This window comes from Aythya ferina, assembly GCF_964211825.1.
Source record: "Aythya ferina genome assembly, chromosome: 4".
NCBI lineage: Eukaryota > Metazoa > Chordata > Aves > Anseriformes > Anatidae > Aythya > Aythya ferina.
The window spans coordinates 76,604,709-76,629,535 of NC_140300.1; the positions used below are offsets into that span (position 1 = coordinate 76,604,709).

The 24,827-nt window shown below is 51.8% G+C and overlaps 3 long non-coding RNA genes across 3 annotated transcripts; all 3 read right to left on the minus strand.

Moving 5' to 3' along the window:
• Positions 1 to 945: 945 nt before the first annotated feature.
• Positions 946 to 1,634, minus strand: LOC311435710. The gene is made up of 2 exons (XR_014692333.1): positions 1,384 to 1,634; positions 946 to 1,277 (listed from the first exon to the last, which is right to left on the minus strand). It is a non-coding gene; the product is annotated as an uncharacterized lncRNA (long non-coding RNA).
• A 12,731-nt stretch (positions 1,635 to 14,365) lies between these two features.
• Positions 14,366 to 15,055, minus strand: LOC311436892. Its single transcript, XR_014693160.1, has 2 exons — positions 14,805 to 15,055; positions 14,366 to 14,698 (listed from the first exon to the last, which is right to left on the minus strand). It is a non-coding gene; the product is annotated as an uncharacterized lncRNA (long non-coding RNA).
• Positions 15,056 to 21,081: 6,026 nt separating this feature from the next.
• LOC311436693 lies at positions 21,082 to 21,771 on the minus strand. The gene is made up of 2 exons (XR_014693034.1): positions 21,521 to 21,771; positions 21,082 to 21,414 (listed from the first exon to the last, which is right to left on the minus strand). It is a non-coding gene; the product is annotated as an uncharacterized lncRNA (long non-coding RNA).
• Between the last annotated feature and the right edge of the window lie 3,056 nt (positions 21,772 to 24,827).

Below are 24,827 nucleotides of genomic sequence, written 5' to 3' on the forward strand. Positions count from 1 at the left end.
TTAGGATCAGACTTTTAGGAAACATGGTCTCTAAGGAAAGATTAAACATTGGATTAATGGACTAAGGCTTTAATGTCAAGAGCAGGCAGAACCGAGATGTGGAGAAGGATGGTGCAAGTAAAAAGCGAGCAAACTTCTCCCCAGGCCATAGATTTAGGACAAGGAAGAAAGGACTTCAGATGCAGCAAAGGGACTTTAGTGTAGGTGTTACTGTGTGGTGCTTTTACTTGGGTGGGCAGCCGAGTTCCACCACGGCCGCTCTCTCACTCCCCCTCCTGAAAGGGAAAGGGAGAGAAAATACGATGCCAAGGGCTCAAGGGCTGAGATAAGGATGGGGAGATCACTCAGCAGGTATTGTGATGGGCAAGGCAGACTCAGAGTAGGGAGACAGTAAGATTTTTCCCCCCCAGTGCACCCCCTCCCACTTCCTCCCCCCGAGCGGCTCAGGGGAGCGGGGCAATGGGGGCTGCGGTCAGTCTGTAGCGCTTTGTCTCCGCCGCTCCTTCTCAGTGGCTCTCTGCCCCTGCTCCACCGGGGTCTCCTCCACGGGCTGCAGCGTGGAATCCTGCTCCACCGTGGTACCCCATGGGCTGCAGGGGGACAGCCTGCTTCACCGTGGTCCTCACCACAGGCTACAGGCTCCGGCGCCTGGAGCACCTCTCCCCTTCCCTCTTTACCGACCTTGGCGTCTGCAAGGCTGTTTCTCATTCCTCCCTCTCTCCCAGCTGCTCTTCCGCAGCATTTTTTTTTTTTTTTAACCTTTCTTAAATCTGGCCTCACAGAGGCGCAAACAACAGTGCTTCTTGGCCTGGCTGTGGCCAGCAGCGGGCCCTTCTCTAACATGGCACGGTTTCTGGATTCTTCTCGCAGAACCCACCCTGATGACCCCCCGCTACCAAAACCTTGCCACGTAAACCCAGTACATGAGGCAAGAGAACTGGGAAATGGTTTGAAAGAGATTTATAGCAACATGACAGAACATGGCACCTCCTAGTACAAAAAAAAAAAAACAAAACAAAAAACAGCTCGACATGAAATGATCGGTTGGCAGATTGAAAACAAACAGAAGAATGTGCTTCTCCACACGTCAGGCATGGAGCTGTCGGTCTGGCTGCAGACATGGGCGATGCCAAAAAGCGCCTCATTGTAGAAAACACCAAAAGCTGCACGACGCAGAACTCCTCAGGGCCGAGTAGAAGAAAACGCCAAAAGCTGCACGATGAAGAAGTCCTCAAGGGCCGTAGTGAAGAAAGCACACAAAGCTGCACGATGAAAAACTTCTCAGGGCCCGGAATGAGAGAAAAAAACACCAAATGTTAGAAGATGAAGCACTTCTCAGGGACAAGGTGAAAACAACACCAAAATTGGCATGATGAAGCTCACCTCTGGGAAACCATGGTGAAGAACCCCAAAGGCTGGATGGTGCAGAACTCCTCAGGGCCGCAGTGAAGAAAACACCACAAGCTGCACCACGAAGCTCTCCTCAGGGGCCGAAGTGAAGAGAACCAGAAAAGCTGCACGATGAAGAACTCCTCAGGGCCGTAGTGAAGAACACAACAAATGCCGCACGCAGAAGCACGCTTCAGGGGCCACAGGGAGAAGAAACCCCAAAAAGCTCCACGAAGAATTTCTCCTCAAGCGCCACAGTGAAGAAAACACGACAAGCTGAATAGTGAAGCCCTCCTCCAGGGAAACGTGGTGAAGAGATCCTGAAAAGCTGCACGATGAAGAGCTCCTCATGGGCCGCAATGAAGAATTCGCCAGAAGCTGCACGCAGAAGCACTCCTCAGGGCCTAGAATGAGAAAAAAAAAAACAACAACAAAAAAAAAAACCACACCAAATGTTAGAAGGTGAAGCACTTCTCAGGGGCTGGAAGGTGAAAACAACACCAAAGCAACATGATGAAGGTCTCCTCAGGGAAAACATGGCGAAGAACCCCAAAGGCTGGACGGTGCAAAACTCCTCAAGGCCGAGTAGAAGAAAACACCGCAAGCTGCACGATGAACTCCTCAGGGCCGTAGTGAAGAAAACAGCAAAATGTGCACGATGACGTATTCCTCCGGAGTCCCAAAGTGAAGAGAACCCCAGAAGCTGCGCGATGAAGAACTCCTCAGGGACCACAAGGTGAAGAAAACACAAAAAGCTCCACGAAGAATTACTCTTCAGCGCCACAGTGAAGAAAATGCAAAAAGCTGAATGATGAAGCACTCCTCAGGGTAAATGTGATGTGAAGAACCCCAAAAGCTGCACAATGAAGGCATCCTCAGTGGAAACGCAGTGAAGGCAACACAAAAAGCTGGACGCAGAAGCACTCCTCAAGTCGCAGTGAAGAAAACAGCAAAAGCTGCTCAAGAAAGCACTCCTCAGAGGCTGCAGAGGAGAACCACCAAAAGCTGAACGATGCAGAACTGCTCAGGGCTGCCGTGATAAGAACACCGAAAGCTGCACGACGACACCCTCCTGCGGGGTCACACAGTGAAGACAACACCGAGAGCTGCACACAGGAGCACTCCTCAGGGGCCACAAGCAGCCCAAAGGCCGCGCCTCGCCTGCGCGCCACCAACGCCGGAGTGCCACAGCCCCAGCACACCAAGCACCATGTCACCCACCCTGCCCTGTGACATCTCTGCTCCATCATGGCGAGGCACCGCCCCATTGGCCGCCTGCCTTGGCGCCCCTGGGCGCACTCAATAGTGAGGCCGCTGGCGCTTGTTGCTAGGCAGCATGGAGCTGTGGCACCCGATGGGTGCCAGGAGGCCGCAGGGCGTGGCTGGCCTCCCAGGCCTGAGGCCTGGCGCAGTGCCTGGCAGGAGCCATGAGGCTTTCCTGACACCACCTCCAGCTCTGCCTCGCCTTGCCCCCGGCCCTCCAAGAGGCACGTTTTGGTGCTAGGAGCACGCAAACTGCTCCAGCAAGGTGGCGGCAGCATTGTGCAGGGCACACTGACATAGCCCATCAGGCAATCCCTCCTCTGTCCCCAGTGACACAGAGTACACTGCCCGCTTAGCCGTGCTGCCCACAGACGTGAAGTTGGGTCCTCAGTGTCCTGAAAGGGTACAAACCAAAGCCAGTTCTGTTGACACAGCCCACAGGACTAAACTCGGTTAAACCATGCACCGTGAGAATGCCAGTCTCTTTCTTCCTCACCCAAACTGCCCAGTGCCATGTAGCTTTTGCATCAGCTTCTTGCAGAACTGGATCTTCAGTGTTCGTACAGCTCTGCAAAGCTTCCGCTCTGCAACCTTTTGAGTCTGTGGACTGTGGAAGGACCAAGGCCCCACTATGCAACCCGATGTCATCTTCAAAACCAGGGGTTCTTATCGATGCAAGCCAGGTCTAGAAAGACTGCATCTTCCTCTTGTCAATTGTTAGGGGTAATCCAAGTGTCAGAAGACTACGGAAACACTGTATTAATGAAGCTGTTACTCCAATAGGTTAAACAGAAGATAGAGAAACGTAGGCGTTGTGGGGCTCGTTTCCCAGAATTGTAGGGGTCAGAAGGGACCTCCAGAGATCATTGGGTCCAACTCCCCTGCCAAAGCAGGTTTCCTAGAGCAGGTTGCACAAGTAGGTGTCCAGACGGGGCTTGAATATCTGCAGAGACTCCACAGCCTCCCTGGGCAGCCTGTCCCTGTGCTCCGTCACCCTCGCCGTGAAGAAGTTCTTTTGCGTAGTGGTGCGGAACTTCCTGTGCTCCATTTTGTGGCCATTGCCCCTTGTCCTGTCCCCACAGACCACTAAAAGGCGGTTGGCCATATCCCTGTGTCTCCCACACCTCAGGTATTTATAGATAAGATCCCTTCTCAGTCTTCTTTTCTCCAGGCTGAACAGAGCCAGGTCTCTCAGCCTTTCCTCCTAGGGGAGATGCTCCAGGCCCCGTATCCTGTCTGTGGCCCTCCGCTGGACTCTTTCCGGGAGATCCCTGTCTTTTTTTGTACCAGGGAGCCCAGAACTGGACACAGTACTCCAGGTGAGGCCTGACCAGGGCAGAGTAGAGGGGCAGCATCACCTTCCTTGACCTGTTGTCCACGCTCCTTTTAACGCACCCCAGGATCCCGCTGGCCTTCTTGGCCACCAGGGCACACTGCTGGCTCATGGCCAACCTGTCATCCACCAGGACCCCCAGGTCCTTCTCCGCAGAGCTCCTCTCCAGCAGGTCATCCCCCAGCCTGTACTGATACATGCGGTTGTTCCTTCTGTTATAAGTGAAGTCTCAACTCAATCTGTGTTTAGTAATAGTTATAAAAGGAATATTTATAAAAGGTATAAAAGGCAAGTAAACAGCGCTGGGTGTGCGGGGAGTCTACGCTCCACCAACACGCACACACGAACATCAAACATTCTAAATATACAGAACATTGCTTTTACATATGAAACCCGAGTATGCCTATACATGCGTACAATCAGGAAAGATAACAAACAATCCTTTAAGTTCCATGACTTAACAGTCTCCGTTTTCCGTTCCTTTTCTTCATTACAAACAACAGTCTCCATTTTCCATTCCTTTTCTGCATTACAAACACGGGAGAATTCCAGGGCTAGTCGTGGGAGCAATATGTCTCGCTTTAAGTTGTTAAGCAACTCGGCCTTCAGGCCTTATGTATCCCGTGCTTCCCACATCGAATAAAAGCATATCCATCTCCTTTTCAAGGCCAATAGGGCCTGGGTCAAAAGGCACGTCCAGGTCGCCAGGGGGCGGAACAGCAAAGGCCTTCGATGGCTGTAGCAGCAGAGGGGCCGATGGCGTAGCAGCAGGATCAGTAAAGGAGCCCGCAGCTCCCTCACTGTCTGGCAAACCCCACGTGTCTGACTGTGGTCCCACACGGCTCTTTAAGGCCTCAGAGACTGCTCGCCAGGTGCCGAGCAATCCCACTGCAACCTTGTCGTTTTTAGTTGCAGAGTCCCACACCTTGACCTCAGTTTGGTCTCACATTTCAGGATCATAAACTGTCTGATTGTTGAGAAGGAGAATAAGCCGTAAGGTTACCAGGACAGTCTTTGTTTCTAAGGACGTATGATTCCCCATAATGCGCAACTGCTTACCAGCGAGGGGCAGTTGTGTGCGCGGCTCCGCTTCTCTCAGCGTGAGCTTCTTTGCAGCTCCGGTGCGCCCATTTCCAGCGACTTTCAGTAGGAGCTTCTTTGAGCGGTTTGATGAGTCTGGCCGAACCTATCTTCATGAGGCAATCAATGTGCCTGTTCCCGTCCTGGTCACCGTTCTGCTAGCCTGTTCCTTTTCATTCCTTCTTTCTGCTTCTTTATTGATGACATAACTTCATCGTGTTGCCTTTTTTTTTTTTTTTTTTTTTTTTTTTTTTTAATTTCATTTTAGCCTTGAGGGCAGACTCCCCTCTTATTCCCTTCTCCCCACAGCAATCCTTTTCAAAAACAACTTTTCATTGGTTAACAACTTTGCCCGGCAACAGCAAACACCCAGCAACTTCCATGCCTTAATGGCTGGAGAACAAGCAACCCCAGATGGCATGGAGTCTCCTGAATCACCCTTCTTTGTTCCCTCTAAGCTCTTTTACATTCCTGATGGCCTCATCGTTAAGAGTCTACTGTTATCATTAACCACGGGGTTTGCCGACCCGCATGGCCACACTCCCACATCTCCCCCTTCTTTATTACTATCAACCATCTTCTCGACAGGAATTACCACTCCATAGATAACACTTCCCAGGTGCCACTTGCTTTTCTTACACCTCCTCTGGTTTCTTCCTGCCCAGCTCTCCAGCCTGTCCAGGTCTCGCTGAATGGCAGCACAGCCTTCTGGTGTGCCAGCCACTCCTCCCAGCTTTGTATCATCAGCGTACTTGCTGAGGGTGGACACTGTTCCCTCATCAGAGTCGCTGATGAAGCTGTTGAACAAGGTGGGACCCAGCACCGACCCCTGAGCTTGTCACAGGTCTCCAACCGGACTCTGCTCCGCCGATCACCACCCTCTGAGCTCGGCCAGTCAGCCAGTTCTCAACCCACCTTACTGTCCGCTCTTCTGTGCCACGCTTTGTCAGCTTTGTTAGCAGGACATCGTGGGAGACAGTAGCAAGAGCCTTTTGTTTTTGTTGTGTTGTTGTTGCTTGGTTTGGAGATTCACATCACGCTCCGTGATAGAAAAGTTTAGCGCATCAGCATCCCACTGGGAAGACACAAAATGCACTCCCAAAGTCTTTCCCCGTCTCCTTAGCACTGGAGGTGCCTTAAGAGGAGAGCGGTCATGGCTGGGCCCTTGCAACGCTAGCAAATTCTATGAAAAGTTGCATTCGGCTGAAAAGTAAGTGAATGACATGAACGTGATCTCACTATTTGAACTAACGAGTTAAATGTCCACTCCTGCAAAAATACTCAAAGAAATAATCCAATAGGTTACGTGTAGTTAGGCAATGACAACTGAAACTGCAACAAAGTGCCGACGGTGAGAAACAAACAACAAAGCCGTTTCCTTCTCTGACAGCGGAACACCTTGCTCAGGGAAGGCACCCATGTGTCGCCTTCAGAAAGCCTTCGACACCCTCCACCTCGTGCTCCCATCAGCAGGTTGAAGAAGGTGAGAGGGAGCGGCTGACGGAAGACTGCTCTATCCAGAGCGTGGGGTCTACTGTGAAATTTTCCACTGAAATTGTGCCCATTTCTGAGGATTGTATTTCAAGGAACACACACACCGAGCAGAAAGCATCCAAGGAACCCAGGAAGTGATGCTAAGAACGACCCTTCTTAGGATCAGACTTTTAGGAAACATGGTCTCTAAGGAAAGATTAAACATTGGATTAATGGACTAAGGCTTTAATGTCAAGAGCAGGCAGAACCGAGATGTGGAGAAGGATGGTGCAAGTAAAAAGCGAGCAAACTTCTCCCCAGGCCATAGATTTAGGACAAGGAAGAAAGGACTTCAGATGCAGCAAAGGGACTTTAGTGTAGGTGTTACTGTGTGGTGCTTTTACTTGGGTGGGCAGCCGAGTTCCACCACGGCCGCTCTCTCACTCCCCCTCCTGAAAGGGAAAGGGAGAGAAAATACGATGCCAAGGGCTCAAGGGCTGAGATAAGGATGGGGAGATCACTCAGCAGGTATTGTGATGGGCAAGGCAGACTCAGAGTAGGGAGACAGTAAGATTTTTCCCCCCCAGTGCACCCCCTCCCACTTCCTCCCCCCGAGCGGCTCAGGGGAGCGGGGCAATGGGGGCTGCGGTCAGTCTGTAGCGCTTTGTCTCCGCCGCTCCTTCTCAGTGGCTCTCTGCCCCTGCTCCACCGGGGTCTCCTCCACGGGCTGCAGCGTGGAATCCTGCTCCACCGTGGTACCCCATGGGCTGCAGGGGGACAGCCTGCTTCACCGTGGTCCTCACCACAGGCTACAGGCTCCGGCGCCTGGAGCACCTCTCCCCTTCCCTCTTTACCGACCTTGGCGTCTGCAAGGCTGTTTCTCATTCCTCCCTCTCTCCCAGCTGCTCTTCCGCAGCATTTTTTTTTTTTTTTAACCTTTCTTAAATCTGGCCTCACAGAGGCGCAAACAACAGTGCTTCTTGGCCTGGCTGTGGCCAGCAGCGGGCCCTTCTCTAACATGGCGCAGTTTCTGGATTCTTCTCGCAGAACCCACCCTGATGCCCCCCCCGCTACCAAAACCTTGCCACGTAAACCCAGTACATGAGGCAAGAGAACTGGGAAATGGTTTGAAAGAGATTTATAGCAACATGACAGAACATGGCACCTCCTAGTACAAAAAAAAAAAAAAAAAAAAAAAAAAAAAAAAACCAGCTCTACATGAAATGATCGGTTGGCAGATTGAAAACAAACAGAAGAATGTGCTTCTCCACACGTCAGGCATGGAGCTGTCGGTCTGGCTGCAGACATGGGCGATGCCAAAAAGAGCCTCATTGTAGAAAACACCAAAAGCTGCACGACGCAGAACTCCTCAGGGCCGAGTAGAAGAAAACGCCATAAGCTGCACGATGAAGAAGTCCTCAAGGGCCGTAGTGAAGAAAGCACACAAAGCTGCACGATGAAAAACTTCTCAGGGCCCGGAATGAGAGAAAAAAACACCAAATGTTAGAAGATGAAGCACTTCTCAGGGACAAGGTGAAAACAACACCAAAATTGGCATGATGAAGCTCACCTCTGGGAAACCATGGTGAAGAACCCCAAAGGCTGGATGGTGCAGAACTCCTCAGGGCCGCAGTGAAGAAAACACCACAAGCTGCACCACGAAGCTCTCCTCAGGGGCCGAAGTGAAGAGAACCAGAAAAGCTGCACGATGAAGAACTCCTCAGGGCCGTAGTGAAGAACACAACAAATGCCGCACGCAGAAGCACACTTCAGGGGCCACAGGGAGAAGAAACCCCAAAAAGCTCCACGAAGAATTTCTCCTCAAGCGCCACAGTGAAGAAAACACGACGAGCTGAATAGTGAAGCCCTCCTCCAGGGAAACGTGGTGAAGAGATCCTGAAAAGCTGCACGATGAAGAGCTCCTCATGGGCCGCAATGAAGAATTCGCCAGAAGCTGCACGCAGAAGCACTCCTCAGGGCCTAGAATGAGAAAAAAAAACACACCAAATGTTAGAAGGTGAAGCACTTCTCAGGGGCTGGAAGGTGAAAACAACACCAAAGCAACATGATGAAGGTCTCCTCAGGGAAAACATGGCGAAGAACCCCAAAGGCTGGACGGTGCAAAACTCCTCAAGGCCGAGTAGAAGAAAACACCGCAAGCTGCACGATGAACTCCTCAGGGCCGTAGTGAAGAAAACAGCAAAATGTGCACGATGACGTATTCCTCCGGAGTCCCAAAGTGAAGAGAACCCCAGAAGCTGCGCGATGAAGAACTCCTCAGGGACCACAAGGTGAAGAAAACACAAAAAGCTCCACGAAGAATTACTCTTCAGCGCCACAGTGAAGAAAATGCAAAAAGCTGAATGATGAAGCGCTCCTCAGGGTAAATGTGATGTGAAGAACCCCAAAAGCTGCACAATGAAGGCATCCTCAGTGGAAACGCAGTGAAGGCAACACAAAAAGCTGGACGCAGAAGCACTCCTCAAGTCGCAGTGAAGAAAACAGCAAAAGCTGCTCAAGAAAGCACTCCTCAGAGGCTGCAGAGGAGAACCACCAAAAGCTGAACGATGCAGAACTGCTCAGGGCTGCCGTGATAAGAACACCGAAAGCTGCACGACGACACCCTCCTGCGGGGTCACACAGTGAAGACAACACCGAGAGCTGCACACAGGAGCACTCCTCAGGGGCCACAAGCAGCCCAAAGGCCGCGCCTCGCCTGCGCGCCACCAACGCCGGAGTGCCACAGCCCCAGCACACCAAGCACCATGTCACCCACCCTGCCCTGTGACATCTCTGCTCCATCATGGCGAGGCACCGCCCCATTGGCCGCCTGCCTTGGCGCCTCTGGGCGCACTCAATAGTGAGGCCGCTGGCGCTTGTTGCTAGGCAGCATGGAGCTGTGGCACCCGATGGGTGCCAGGAGGCCGCAGGGCGTGGCTGGCCTCCCAGGCCTGAGGCCTGGCGCAGTGCCTGGCAGGAGCCATGAGGCTTTCCTGACACCACCTCCAGCTCTGCCTCGCCTTGCCCCCGGCCCTCCAAGAGGCACGTTTTGGTGCTAGGAGCACGCAAACTGCTCCAGCAAGGTGGCGGCAGCATTGTGCAGGGCACACTGACATAGCCCATCAGGCAATCCCTCCTCTGTCCCCAGTGACACAGAGTACACTGCCCGCTTAGCCGTGCTGCCCACAGACGTGAAGTTGGGTCCTCAGTGTCCTGAAAGGGTACAAACCAAAGCCAGTTCTGTTGACACAGCCCACAGGACTAAACTCGGTTAAACCATGCACCGTGAGAATGCCAGTCTCTTTCTTCCTCACCCAAACTGCCCAGTGCCATGTAGCTTTTGCATCAGCTTCTTGCAGAACTGGATCTTCAGTGTTCGTACAGCTCTGCAAAGCTTCCGCTCTGCAACCTTTTGAGTCTGTGGACTGTGGAAGGACCAAGGCCCCACTATGCAACCCGATGTCATCTTCAAAACCAGGGGTTCTTATCGATGCAAGCCAGGTCTAGAAAGACTGCATCTTCCTCTTGTCAATTGTTAGGGGTAATCCAAGTGTCAGAAGACTACGGAAACACTGTATTAATGAAGCTGTTACTCCAATAGGTTAAACAGAAGATAGAGAAACGTAGGCGTTGTGGGGCTCGTTTCCCAGAATTGTAGGGGTCAGAAGGGACCTCCAGAGATCATTGGGTCCAACTCCCCTGCCAAAGCAGGTTTCCTAGAGCAGGTTGCACAAGTAGGTGTCCAGACGGGGCTTGAATATCTGCAGAGACTCCACAGCCTCCCTGGGCAGCCTGTCCCTGTGCTCCGTCACCCTCGCCGTGAAGAAGTTCTTTTGCGTAGTGGTGCGGAACTTCCTGTGCTCCATTTTGTGGCCATTGCCCCTTGTCCTGTCCCCACAGACCACTAAAAGGCAGTTGGCCATATCCCTGTGTCTCCCACACCTCAGGTATTTATAGATAAGATCCCTTCTCAGTCTTCTTTTCTCCAGGCTGAACAGAGCCAGGTCTCTCAGCCTTTCCTCCTAGGGGAGATGCTCCAGGCCCCGTATCCTGTCTGTGGCCCTCCGCTGGACTCTTTCCGGGAGATCCCTGTCTTTTTTTGTACCAGGGAGCCCAGAACTGGACACAGTACTCCAGGTGAGGCCTGACCAGGGCAGAGTAGAGGGGCAGCATCACCTTCCTTGACCTGTTGTCCACGCTCCTTTTAACGCACCCCAGGATCCCGTTGGCCTTCTTGGCCACCAGGGCACACTGCTGGCTCATGGCCAACCTGTCATCCACCAGGACCCCCAGGTCCTTCTCCGCAGAGCTCCTCTCCAGCAGGTCATCCCCCAGCCTGTACTGATACATGCGGTTGTTCCTTCTGTTATAAGTGAAGTCTCAACTCAATCTGTGTTTAGTAATAGTTATAAAAGGAATATTTATAAAAGGTATAAAAGGCAAGTAAACAGCGCTGGGTGTGCGGGGAGTCTACGCTCCACCAACACGCACACACGAACATCAAACATTCTAAATATACAGAACATTGCTTTTACATATGAAACCCGAGTATGCCTATACATGCGTACAATCAGGAAAGATAACAAACAATCCTTTAAGTTCCATGACTTAACAGTCTCCGTTTTCCGTTCCTTTTCTTCATTACAAACAACAGTCTCCATTTTCCATTCCTTTTCTGCATTACAAACACGGGAGAATTCCAGGGCTAGTCGTGGGAGCAATATGTCTCGCTTTAAGTTGTTAAGCAACTCGGCCTTCGGGCCTTATGTATCCCGTGCTTCCCACATCGAATAAAAGCATATCCATCTCCTTTTCAAGGCCAATAGGGCCTGGGTCAAAAGGCACGTCCAGGTCGCCAGGGGGCGGAACAGCAAAGGCCTTCGATGGCTGTAGCAGCAGAGGGGCCGATGGCGTAGCAGCAGGATCAGTAAAGGAGCCCGCAGCTCCCTCACTGTCTGGCAAACCCCACGTGTCTGACTGTGGTCCCACACGGCTCTTTAAGGCCTCAGAGACTGCTCGCCAGGTGCCGAGCAATCCCACTGCAACCTTGTCGTTTTTAGTTGCAGAGTCCCACACCTTGACCTCAGTTTGGTCTCACATTTCAGGATCATAAACTGTCTGATTGTTGAGAAGGAGAATAAGCCGTAAGGTTACCAGGACAGTCTTTGTTTCTAAGGACGTATGATTCCCCATAATGCGCAACTGCTTACCAGCGAGGGGCAGTTGTGTGCGCGGCTCCGCTTCTCTCAGCGTGAGCTTCTTTGCAGCTCCGGTGCGCCCATTTCCAGCGACTTTCAGTAGGAGCTTCTTTGAGCGGTTTGATGAGTCTGGCCGAACCTATCTTCATGAGGCAATCAATGTGCCTGTTCCCGTCCTGGTCACCGTTCTGCTAGCCTGTTCCTTTTCATTCCTTCTTTCTGCTTCTTTATTGATGACATAACTTCATCGTGTTGCCTTTTTTTTTTTTTTTTTTTTTTTTTTTTTTTAATTTCATTTTAGCCTTGAGGGCAGACTCCCCTCTTATTCCCTTCTCCCCACAGCAATCCTTTTCAAAAACAACTTTTCATTGGTTAACAACTTTGCCCGGCAACAGCAAACACCCAGCAACTTCCATGCCTTAATGGCTGGAGAACAAGCAACCCCAGACGGCATGGAGTCTCCTGAATCACCCTTCTTTGTTCCCTCTAAGCTCTTTTACATTCCTGATGGCCTCATCGTTAAGAGTCTACTGTTATCATTAACCACGGGGTTTGCCGACCCGCATGGCCACACTCCCACATCTCCCCCTTCTTTATTACTATCAACCATCTTCTCGACAGGAATTACCACTCCATAGATAACACTTCCCAGGTGCCACTTGCTTTTCTTACACCTCCTCTGGTTTCTTCCTGCCCAGCTCTCCAGCCTGTCCAGGTCTCGCTGAATGGCAGCACAGCCTTCTGGTGTGCCAGCCACTCCTCCCAGCTTTGTATCATCAGCGTACTTGCTGAGGGTGGACACTGTTCCCTCATCAGAGTCGCTGATGAAGCTGTTGAACAAGGTGGGACCCAGCACCGACCCCTGAGCTTGTCACAGGTCTCCAACCGGACTCTGCTCCGCCGATCACCACCCTCTGAGCTCGGCCAGTCAGCCAGTTCTCAACCCACCTTACTGTCCGCTCTTCTGTGCCACGCTTTGTCAGCTTTGTTAGCAGGACATCGTGGGAGACAGTAGCAAGAGCCTTTTGTTTTTGTTGTGTTGTTGTTGCTTGGTTTGGAGATTCACATCACGCTCCGTGATAGAAAAGTTTAGCGCATCAGCATCCCACTGGGAAGACACAAAATGCACTCCCAAAGTCTTTCCCCGTCTCCTTAGCACTGGAGGTGCCTTAAGAGGAGAGCGGTCATGGCTGGGCCCTTGCAACGCTAGCAAATTCTATGAAAAGTTGCATTCGGCTGAAAAGTAAGTGAATGACATGAACGTGATCTCACTATTTGAACTAACGAGTTAAATGTCCACTCCTGCAAAAATACTCAAAGAAATAATCCAATAGGTTACGTGTAGTTAGGCAATGACAACTGAAACTGCAACAAAGTGCCGACGGTGAGAAACAAACAACAAAGCCGTTTCCTTCTCTGACAGCGGAACACCTTGCTCAGGGAAGGCACCCATGTGTCGCCTTCAGAAAGCCTTCGACACCCTCCACCTCGTGCTCCCATCAGCAGGTTGAAGAAGGTGAGAGGGAGCGGCTGACGGAAGACTGCTCTATCCAGAGCGTGGGGTCTACTGTGAAATTTTCCACTGAAATTGTGCCCATTTCTGAGGATTGTATTTCAAGGAACACACACACCGAGCAGAAAGCATCCAAGGAACCCAGGAAGTGATGCTAAGAACGACCCTTCTTAGGATCAGACTTTTAGGAAACATGGTCTCTAAGGAAAGATTAAACATTGGATTAATGGACTAAGGCTTTAATGTCAAGAGCAGGCAGAACCGAGATGTGGAGAAGGATGGTGCAAGTAAAAAGCGAGCAAACTTCTCCCCAGGCCATAGATTTAGGACAAGGAAGAAAGGACTTCAGATGCAGCAAAGGGACTTTAGTGTAGGTGTTACTGTGTGGTGCTTTTACTTGGGTGGGCAGCCGAGTTCCACCACGGCCGCTCTCTCACTCCCCCTCCTGAAAGGGAAAGGGAGAGAAAATACGATGCCAAGGGCTCAAGGGCTGAGATAAGGATGGGGAGATCACTCAGCAGGTATTGTGATGGGCAAGGCAGACTCAGAGTAGGGAGACAGTAAGATTTTTCCCCCCCAGTGCACCCCCTCCCACTTCCTCCCCCCGAGCGGCTCAGGGGAGCGGGGCAATGGGGGCTGCGGTCAGTCTGTAGCGCTTTGTCTCCGCCGTTCCTTCTCAGTGGCTCTCTGCCCCTGCTCCACCGGGGTCTCCTCCACGGGCTGCAGCGTGGAATCCTGCTCCACCGTGGTACCCCATGGGCTGCAGGGGGACAGCCTGCTTCACCGTGGTCCTCACCACAGGCTACAGGCTCCGGCGCCTGGAGCACCTCTCCCCTTCCCTCTTTACCGACCTTGGCGTCTGCAAGGCTGTTTCTCATTCCTCCCTCTCTCCCAGCTGCTCTTCCGCAGCATTTTTTTTTTTTTTTAACCTTTCTTAAATCTGGCCTCACAGAGGCGCAAACAACAGTGCTTCTTGGCCTGGCTGTGGCCAGCAGCGGGCCCTTCTCTAACATGGCACGGTTTCTGGATTCTTCTCGCAGAACCCACCCTGATGACCCCCCGCTACCAAAACCTTGCCACGTAAACCCAGTACATGAGGCAAGAGAACTGGGAAATGGTTTGAAAGAGATTTATAGCAACATGACAGAACATGGCACCTCCTAGTACAAAAAAAAAAAAAAACAAAACAAAAAACAGCTCGACATGAAATGATCGGTTGGCAGATTGAAAACAAACAGAAGAATGTGCTTCTCCACACGTCAGGCATGGAGCTGTCGGTCTGGCTGCAGACATGGGCGATGCCAAAAAGCGCCTCATTGTAGAAAACACCAAAAGCTGCACGACGCAGAACTCCTCAGGGCCGAGTAGAAGAAAACGCCAAAAGCTGCACGATGAAGAAGTCCTCAAGGGCCGTAGTGAAGAAAGCACACAAAGCTGCACGATGAAAAACTTCTCAGGGCCCGGAATGAGAGAAAAAAACACCAAATGTTAGAAGATGAAGCACTTCTCAGGGACAAGGTGAAAACAACACCAAAATTGGCATGATGAAGCTCACCTCTGGGAAACCATGGTGAAGAACCCCAAAGGCTGGATGGTGCAGAACTCCTCAGGGCCGCAGTGAAGAAAACACCACAAGCTGCACCACGAAGCTCTCCTCAGGGGCCGAAGTGAAGAGAACCAGAAAAGCTGCACGATGAAGAACTCCTCAGGGCCGTAGTGAAGAACACAACAAATGCCGCACGCAGAAGCACGCTTCAGGGGCCACAGGGAGAAGAAACCCCAAAAAGCTCCACGAAGAATTTCTCCTCAAGCGCCACAGTGAAGAAAACACGACAAGCTGAATAGTGAAGCCCTCCTCCAGGGAAACGTGGTGAAGAGATCCTGAAAAGCTGCACGATGAAGAGCTCCTCATGGGCCGCAATGAAGAATTCGCCAGAAGCTGCACGCAGAAGCACTCCTCAGGGCCTAGAATGAGAAAAAAAAAAACAACAACAAAAAAAAAAACCACACCAAATGTTAGAAGGTGAAGCACTTCTCAGGGGCTGGAAGGTGAAAACAACACCAAAGCAACATGATGAAGGTCTCCTCAGGGAAAACATGGCGAAGAACCCCAAAGGCTGGACGGTGCAAAACTCCTCAAGGCCGAGTAGAAGAAAACACCGCAAGCTGCACGATGAACTCCTCAGGGCCGTAGTGAAGAAAACAGCAAAATGTGCACGATGACGTATTCCTCCGGAGTCCCGAAGTGAAGAGAACCCCAGAAGCTGCGCGATGAAGAACTCCTCAGGGACCACAAGGTGAAGAAAACACAAAAAGCTCCACGAAGAATTACTCTTCAGCGCCACAGTGAAGAAAATGCAAAAAGCTGAATGATGAAGCACTCCTCAGGGTAAATGTGATGTGAAGAACCCCAAAAGCTGCACAATGAAGGCATCCTCAGTGGAAACGCAGTGAAGGCAACACAAAAAGCTGGACGCAGAAGCACTCCTCAAGTCGCAGTGAAGAAAACAGCAAAAGCTGCTCAAGAAAGCACTCCTCAGAGGCTGCAGAGGAGAACCACCAAAAGCTGAACGATGCAGAACTGCTCAGGGCTGCCGTGATAAGAACACCGAAAGCTGCACGACGACACCCTCCTGCGGGGTCACACAGTGAAGACAACACCGAGAGCTGCACACAGGAGCACTCCTCAGGGGCCACAAGCAGCCCAAAGGCCGCGCCTCGCCTGCGCGCCACCAACGCCGGAGTGCCACAGCCCCAGCACACCAAGCACCATGTCACCCACCCTGCCCTGTGACATCTCTGCTCCATCATGGCGAGGCACCGCCCCATTGGCCGCCTGCCTTGGCGCCCCTGGGCGCACTCAATAGTGAGGCCGCTGGCGCTTGTTGCTAGGCAGCATGGAGCTGTGGCACCCGATGGGTGCCAGGAGGCCGCAGGGCGTGGCTGGCCTCCCAGGCCTGAGGCCTGGCGCAGTGCCTGGCAGGAGCCATGAGGCTTTCCTGACACCACCTCCAGCTCTGCCTCGCCTTGCCCCCGGCCCTCCAAGAGGCACGTTTTGGTGCTAGGAGCACGCAAACTGCTCCAGCAAGGTGGCGGCAGCATTGTGCAGGGCACACTGACATAGCCCATCAGGCAATCCCTCCTCTGTCCCCAGTGACACAGAGTACACTGCCCGCTTAGCCGTGCTGCCCACAGACGTGAAGTTGGGTCCTCAGTGTCCTGAAAGGGTACAAACCAAAGCCAGTTCTGTTGACACAGCCCACAGGACTAAACTCGGTTAAACCATGCACCGTGAGAATGCCAGTCTCTTTCTTCCTCACCCAAACTGCCCAGTGCCATGTAGCTTTTGCATCAGCTTCTTGCAGAACTGGATCTTCAGTGTTCGTACAGCTCTGCAAAGCTTCCGCTCTGCAACCTTTTGAGTCTGTGGACTGTGGAAGGACCAAGGCCCCACTATGCAACCCGATGTCATCTTCAAAACCAGGGGTTCTTATCGATGCAAGCCAGGTCTAGAAAGACTGCATCTTCCTCTTGTCAATTGTTAGGGGTAATCCAAGTGTCAGAAGACTACGGAAACACTGTATTAATGAAGCTGTTACTCCAATAGGTTAAACAGAAGATAGAGAAACGTAGGCGTTGTGGGGCTCGTTTCCCAGAATTGTAGGGGTCAGAAGGGACCTCCAGAGATCATTGGGTCCAACTCCCCTGCCAAAGCAGGTTTCCTAGAGCAGGTTGCACAAGTAGGTGTCCAGACGGGGCTTGAATATCTGCAGAGACTCCACAGCCTCCCTGGGCAGCCTGTCCCTGTGCTCCGTCACCCTCGCCGTGAAGAAGTTCTTTTGCGTAGTGGTGCGGAACTTCCTGTGCTCCATTTTGTGGCCATTGCCCCTTGTCCTGTCCCCACAGACCACTAAAAGGCGGTTGGCCATATCCCTGTGTCTCCCACACCTCAGGTATTTATAGATAAGATCCCTTCTCAGTCTTCTTTTCTCCAGGCTGAACAGAGCCAGGTCTCTCAGCCTTTCCTCCTAGGGGAGATGCTCCAGGCCCCGTATCCTGTCTGTGGCCCTCCGCTGGACTCTTTCCGGGAGATCCCTGTCTTTTTTTGTACCAGGGAGCCCAGAACTGGACACAGTACTCCAGGTGAGGCCTGACCAGGGCAGAGTAGAGGGGCAGCATCACCTTCCTTGACCTGTTGTCCACGCTCCTTTTAACGCACCCCAGGATCCCGCTGGCCTTCTTGGCCACCAGGGCACACTGCTGGCTCATGGCCAACCTGTCATCCACCAGGACCCCCAGGTCCTTCTCCGCAGAGCTCCTCTCCAGCAGGTCATCCCCCAGCCTGTACTGATACATGCGGTTGTTCCTTCTGTTATAAGTGAAGTCTCAACTCAATCTGTGTTTAGTAATAGTTATAAAAGGAATATTTATAAAAGGTATAAAAGGCAAGTAAACAGCGCTGGGTGTGCGGGGAGTCTACGCTCCACCAACACGCACACACGAACATCAAACATTCTAAATATACAGAACATTGCTTTTACATATGAAACCCGAGTATGCCTATACATGCGTACAATCAGGAAAGATAACAAACAATCCTTTAAGTTCCATGACTTAACAGTCTCCGTTTTCCGTTCCTTTTCTTCATTACAAACAACAGTCTCCATTTTCCATTCCTTTTCTGCATTACAAACACGGGAGAATTCCAGGGCTAGTCGTGGGAGCAATATGTCTCGCTTTAAGTTGTTAAGCAACTCGGCCTTCGGGCCTTATGTATCCCGTGCTTCCCACATCGAATAAAAGCATATCCATCTCCTTTTCAAGGCCAATAGGGCCTGGGTCAAAAGGCACGTCCAGGTCGCCAGGGGGCGGAACAGCAAAGGCCTTCGATGGCTGTAGCAGCAGAGGGGCCGATGGCGTAGCAGCAGGATCAGTAAAGGAGCCCGCAGCTCCCTCACTGTCTGGCAAACCCCACGTGTCTGACTGTGGTCCCACACGGCTCTTTAAGGCCTCAGAGACTGCTCGCCAGGTGCCGAGCAATCCCACTGCAACCTTGTCGTTTTTAGTTGCAGAGTCCCACACCTTGACCTCAGTTTGGTCTCACATTTCAGGATCATAAACTGTCTGATTGTTGAGAAGGAGAATAAGCCGTAAGGTTACCAGGACAGTCTTTGTTTCTAAGGACGTATGATTCCCCATAATGCGCAACTGCTTACCAGCGAGGGGCAGTTGTGTGCGCGGCTCCGCTTCTCTCAGCGTGAGCTTCTTTGCAGCTCCGGTGCGCCCATTTCCAGCGACTTTCAGTAGGAGCTTCTTTGAGCGGTTTGATGAGTCTGGCCGAACCTATCTTCATGAGGCAATCAATGTGCCTGTTCCCGTCCTGGTCACCGTTCTGCTAGCCTGTTCCTTTTCATTCCTTCTTTCTGCTTCTTTATTGATGACATAACTTCATCGTGTTGCCTTTTTTTTTTTTTTTTTTTTTTTTTTTTTTTAATTTCATTTTAGCCTTGAGGGCAGACTCCCCTCTTATTCCCTTCTCCCCACAGCAATCCTTTTCAAAAACAACTTTTCATTGGTTAACAACTTTGCCCGGCAACAGCAAACACCCAGCAACTTCCATGCCTTAATGGCTGGAGAACAAGCAACCCCAGACGGCATGGAGTCTCCTGAATCACCCTTCTTTGTTCCCTCTAAGCTCTTTTACATTCCTGATGGCCTCATCGTTAAGAGTCTACTGTTATCATTAACCACGGGGTTTGCCGACCCGCATGGCCACACTCCCACATCTCCCCCTTCTTTATTACTATCAACCATCTTCTCGACAGGAATTACCACTCCATAGATAACACTTCCCAGGTGCCACTTGCTTTTCTTACACCTCCTCTGGTTTCTTCCTGCCCAGCTCTCCAGCCTGTCCAGGTCTCGCTGAATGGCAGCACAGCCTTCTGGTGTGCCAGCCACTCCTCCCAGCTTTGTATCATCAGCGTACTTGCTGAGGGTGGACACTGTTCCCTCATCAGAGTCGCTGATGAAGCTGTTGAACAAGGTGGGACCCAGCACCGACCCCTGAGCTTGTCACAGGTCTCCAACCGGACTCTGCTCCGCCGATCACCACCCTCTGAGCTCGGCCAGTCAGCCAGTTCTCAACCCACCTTACTGTCCGCTCTTCTGTGCCACGCTTTGTCAGCTTTGTTAGCAGGACATCGTGGGAGACAGTAGCAAGAGCCTTTTGTTTTTGTTGTGTTGTTGTTGCTTGGTTTGGAGATTCACATCACGCTCCGTGATAGAAAAGTTTAGCGCATCAGCATCCCACTGGGAAGACACAAAATGCACTCCCAAAGTCTTTCCCCGTCTCCTTAGCACTGGAGGTGCCTTAAGAGGAGAGCGGTCATGGCTGGGCCCTTGCAACGCTAGCAAATTCTATGAAAAGTTGCATTCGGCTGAAAAGTAAGTGAATGACATGAACGTGATCTCACTATTTGAACTAACGAGTTAAATGTCCACTCCTGCAAAAATACTCAAAGAAATAATCCAATAGGTTACGTGTAGTTAGGCAATGACAACTGAAACTGCAACAAAGTGCCGACGGTGAGAAACAAACAACAAAGCCGTTTCCTTCTCTGACAGCGGAACACCTTGCTCAGGGAAGGCACCCATGTGTCGCCTTCAGAAAGCCTTCGACACCCTCCACCTCGTGCTCCCATCAGCAGGTTGAAGAAGGTGAGAGGGAGCGGCTGACGGAAGACTGCTCTATCCAGAGCGTGGGGTCTACTGTGAAATTTTCCACTGAAATTGTGCCCATTTCTGAGGATTGTATTTCAAGGAACACACACACCGAGCAGAAAGCATCCAAGGAACCCAGGAAGTGATGCTAAGAACGACCCTTCTTAGGATCAGACTTTTAGGAAACATGGTCTCTAAGGAAAGATTAAACATTGGATTAATGGACTAAGGCTTTAATGTCAAGAGCAGGCAGAACCGAGATGTGGAGAAGGATGGTGCAAGTAAAAAGCGAGCAAACTTCTCCCCAGGCCATAGATTTAGGACAAGGAAGAAAGGACTTCAGATGCAGCAAAGGGACTTTAGTGTAGGTGTTACTGTGTGGTGCTTTTACTTGGGTGGGCAGCCGAGTTCCACCACGGCCGCTCTCTCACTCCCCCTCCTGAAAGGGAAAGGGAGAGAAAATACGATGCCAAGGGCTCAAGGGCTGAGATAAGGATGGGGAGATCACTCAGCAGGTATTGTGATGGGCAAGGCAGACTCAGAGTAGGGAGACAGTAAGATTTTTCCCCCCCAGTGCACCCCCTCCCACTTCCTCCCCCCGAGCGGCTCAGGGGAGCGGGGCAATGGGGGCTGCGGTCAGTCTGTAGCGCTTTGTCTCCGCCGTTCCTTCTCAGTGGCTCTCTGCCCCTGCTCCACCGGGGTCTCCTCCACGGGCTGCAGCGTGGAATCCTGCTCCACCGTGGTACCCCATGGGCTGCAGGGGGACAGCCTGCTTCACCGTGGTCCTCACCACAGGCTACAGGCTCCGGCGCCTGGAGCACCTCTCCCCTTCCCTCTTTACCGACCTTGGCGTCTGCAAGGCTGTTTCTCATTCCTCCCTCTCTCCCAGCTGCTCTTCCGCAGCATTTTTTTTTTTTTTTAACCTTTCTTAAATCTGGCCTCACAGAGGCGCAAACAACAGTGCTTCTTGGCCTGGCTGTGGCCAGCAGCGGGCCCTTCTCTAACATGGCACGGTTTCTGGATTCTTCTCGCAGAACCCACCCTGATGACCCCCCGCTACCAAAACCTTGCCACGTAAACCCAGTACATGAGGCAAGAGAACTGGGAAATGGTTTGAAAGAGATTTATAGCAACATGACAGAACATGGCACCTCCTAGTACAAAAAAAAAAAAAACAAAACAAAAAACAGCTCGACATGAAATGATCGGTTGGCAGATTGAAAACAAACAGAAGAATGTGCTTCTCCACACGTCAGGCATGGAGCTGTCGGTCTGGCTGCAGACATGGGCGATGCCAAAAAGCGCCTCATTGTAGAAAACACCAAAAGCTGCACGACGCAGAACTCCTCAGGGCCGAGTAGAAGAAAACGCCAAAAGCTGCACGATGAAGAAGTCCTCAAGGGCCGTAGTGAAGAAAGCACACAAAGCTGCACGATGAAAAACTTCTCAGGGCCCGGAATGAGAGAAAAAAACACCAAATGTTAGAAGATGAAGCACTTCTCAGGGACAAGGTGAAAACAACACCAAAATTGGCATGATGAAGCTCACCTCTGGGAAACCATGGTGAAGAACCCCAAAGGCTGGATGGTGCAGAACTCCTCAGGGCCGCAGTGAAGAAAACACCACAAGCTGCACCACGAAGCTCTCCTCAGGGGCCGAAGTGAAGAGAACCAGAAAAGCTGCACGATGAAGAACTCCTCAGGGCCGTAGTGAAGAACACAACAAATGCCGCACGCAGAAGCACGCTTCAGGGGCCACAGGGAGAAGAAACCCCAAAAAGCTCCACGAAGAATTTCTCCTCAAGCGCCACAGTGAAGAAAACACGACAAGCTGAATAGTGAAGCCCTCCTCCAGGGAAACGTGGTGAAGAGATCCTGAAAAGCTGCACGATGAAGAGCTCCTCATGGGCCGCAATGAAGAATTCGCCAGAAGCTGCACGCAGAAGCACTCCTCAGGGCCTAGAATGAGAAAAAAAAACACACCAAATGTTAGAAGGTGAAGCACTTCTCAGGGGCTGGAAGGTGAAAACAACACCAAAGCAGCATGATGAAGGTCTCCTCAGGGAAAACATGGCGAAGAACCCCAAAGGCTGGACGGTGCAAAACTCCTCAAGGCCGAGTAGAAGAAAACACCGCAAGCTGCACGATGAACTCCTCAGGGCCGTAGTGAAGAAAACAGCAAAATGTGCACGATGACGTATTCCTCTGGAGTCCCGAAGTGAAGAGAACCCCAGAAGCTGCGCAATGAAGAACTCCTCAGGGACCACAAGGTGAAGAAAACACAAAAAGCTCCACGAAGAATTACTCTTCAGCGCCACAGTGAAGAAAATGCAAAAAGCTGAATGATGAAGCGCTCCTCAGGGTAAACGTGATGTGAAGAACCCCAAAAGCTGCACAATGAAGGCATCCTCAGTGGAAACGCAGTGAAGGCAACACAAAAAGCTGGATGCAGAAGCACTCCTCAAGTCGCAGTGAAGAAAACAGCAAAAGCTGCTCAAGAAAGCACTCCTCAGAGGCTGCAGAGGAGAACCACCAAAAGCTGAACGATGCAGAACTGCTCAGGGCTGCCGTGATAAGAACACCGAAAGCTGCACGACGACACCCTCCTGCGGGGTCACACAGTGAAGACAACACCGAGAGCTGCACACAGGAGCACTCCTCAGGGGCCACAAGCAGCCCAAAGGCCGCGCCTCGCCTGCGCGCCACCAACGCCGGAGTGCCACAGCCCCAGCACACCAAGCACCATGTCACCCACCCTGCCCTGTGACATCTCTGCTCCATCATGGCGAGGCACCGCCCCATTGGCCGCCTGCCTTGGCGCCTCTGGGCGCACTCAATAGGTGAGGCCGCTGGCGCTTGTTGCTAGGCAGCATGGAGCTGTGGCACCCGATGGGTGCCAGTAGACTGCAGGGCGTGGCTGGCCTCCCAGGCCTGAGGCCTGGCGCAGTGCCTGGCAGGAGCCATGAGGCTTTCCTGACACCACCTCCAGCTCTGCCTCGCCTTGCCCCCGGCCCTCCAAGAGGCACGTTTTGGTGCTAGGAGCACGCAAACTGCTCCAGCAAGGTGGCGGCAGCATTGTGCAGGGCACACTGACATAGCCCATCAGGCAATCCCTCCTCTGTCCCCAGTGACACAGAGTACACTGCCCGCTTAGCCGTGCTGCCCACAGACGTGAAGTTGGGTCCTCAGTGTCCTGAAAGGGTACAAACCAAAGCCAGTTCTGTTGACACAGCCCACAGGACTAAACTCGGTTAAACCATGCACCGTGAGAATGCCAGTCTCTTTCTTCCTCACCCAAACTGCCCAGTGCCATGTAGCTTTTGCATCAGCTTCTTGCAGAACTGGATCTTCAGTGTTCGTACAGCTCTGCAAAGCTTCCGCTCTGCAACCTTTTGAGTCTGTGGACTGTGGAAGGACCAAGGCCCCACTATGCAACCCGATGTCATCTTCAAAACCAGGGGTTCTTATCGATGCTAGCCAGGTCTAGAAAGACTGCATCTTCCTCTTGTCAATTGTTAGGGGTAATCCAAGTGTCAGAAGACTACGGAAACACTGTATTAATGAAGCTGTTACTCCAATAGGTTAAACAGAAGATAGAGAAACGTAGGCGTTGTGGGGCTCGTTTCCCAGAATTGTAGGGGTCAGAAGGGACCTCCAGAGATCATTGGGTCCAACTCCCCTGCCAAAGCAGGTTTCCTAGAGCAGGTTGCACAAGTAGGTGTCCAGACGGGGCTTGAATATCTGCAGAGACTCCACAGCCTCCCTGGGCAGCCTGTCCCTGTGCTCCGTCACCCTCGCCGTGAAGAAGTTCTTTTGCGTAGTGGTGCGGAACTTCCTGTGCTCCATTTTGTGGCCATTGCCCCTTGTCCTGTCCCCACAGACCACTAAAAGGCGGTTGGCCATATCCCTGTGTCTCCCACACCTCAGGTATTTATAGATAAGATCCCTTCTCAGTCTTCTTTTCTCCAGGCTGAACAGAGCCAGGTCTCTCAGCCTTTCCTCCTAGGGGAGATGCTCCAGGCCCCGTATCCTGTCTGTGGCCCTCCGCTGGACTCTTTCCGGGAGATCCCTGTCTTTTTTTGTACCAGGGAGCCCAGAACTGGACACAGTACTCCAGGTGAGGCCTGACCAGGGCAGAGTAGAGGGGCAGCATCACCTTCCTTGACCTGTTGTCCACGCTCCTTTTAACGCACCCCAGGATCCCGCTGGCCTTCTTGGCCACCAGGGCACACTGCTGGCTCATGGCCAACCTGTCATCCACCAGGACCCCCAGGTCCTTCTCCGCAGAGCTCCTCTCCAGCAGGTCATCCCCCAGCCTGTACTGATACATGCGGTTGTTCCTTCTGTTATAAGTGAAGTCTCAACTCAATCTGTGTTTAGTAATAGTTATAAAAGGAATATTTATAAAAGGTATAAAAGGCAAGTAAACAGCGCTGGGTGTGCGGGGAGTCTACGCTCCACCAACACGCACACACGAACATCAAACATTCTAAATATACAGAACATTGCTTTTACATATGAAACCCGAGTATGCCTATACATGCGTACAATCAGGAAAGATAACAAACAATCCTTTAAGTTCCATGACTTAACAGTCTCCGTTTTCCGTTCCTTTTCTTCATTACAAACAACAGTCTCCATTTTCCATTCCTTTTCTGCATTACAAACACGGGAGAATTCCAGGGCTAGTCGTGGGAGCAATATGTCTCGCTTTAAGTTGTTAAGCAACTCGGCCTTCGGGCCTTATGTATCCCGTGCTTCCCACATCGAATAAAAGCATATCCATCTCCTTTTCAAGGCCAATAGGGCCTGGGTCAAAAGGCACGTCCAGGTCGCCAGGGGGCGGAACAGCAAAG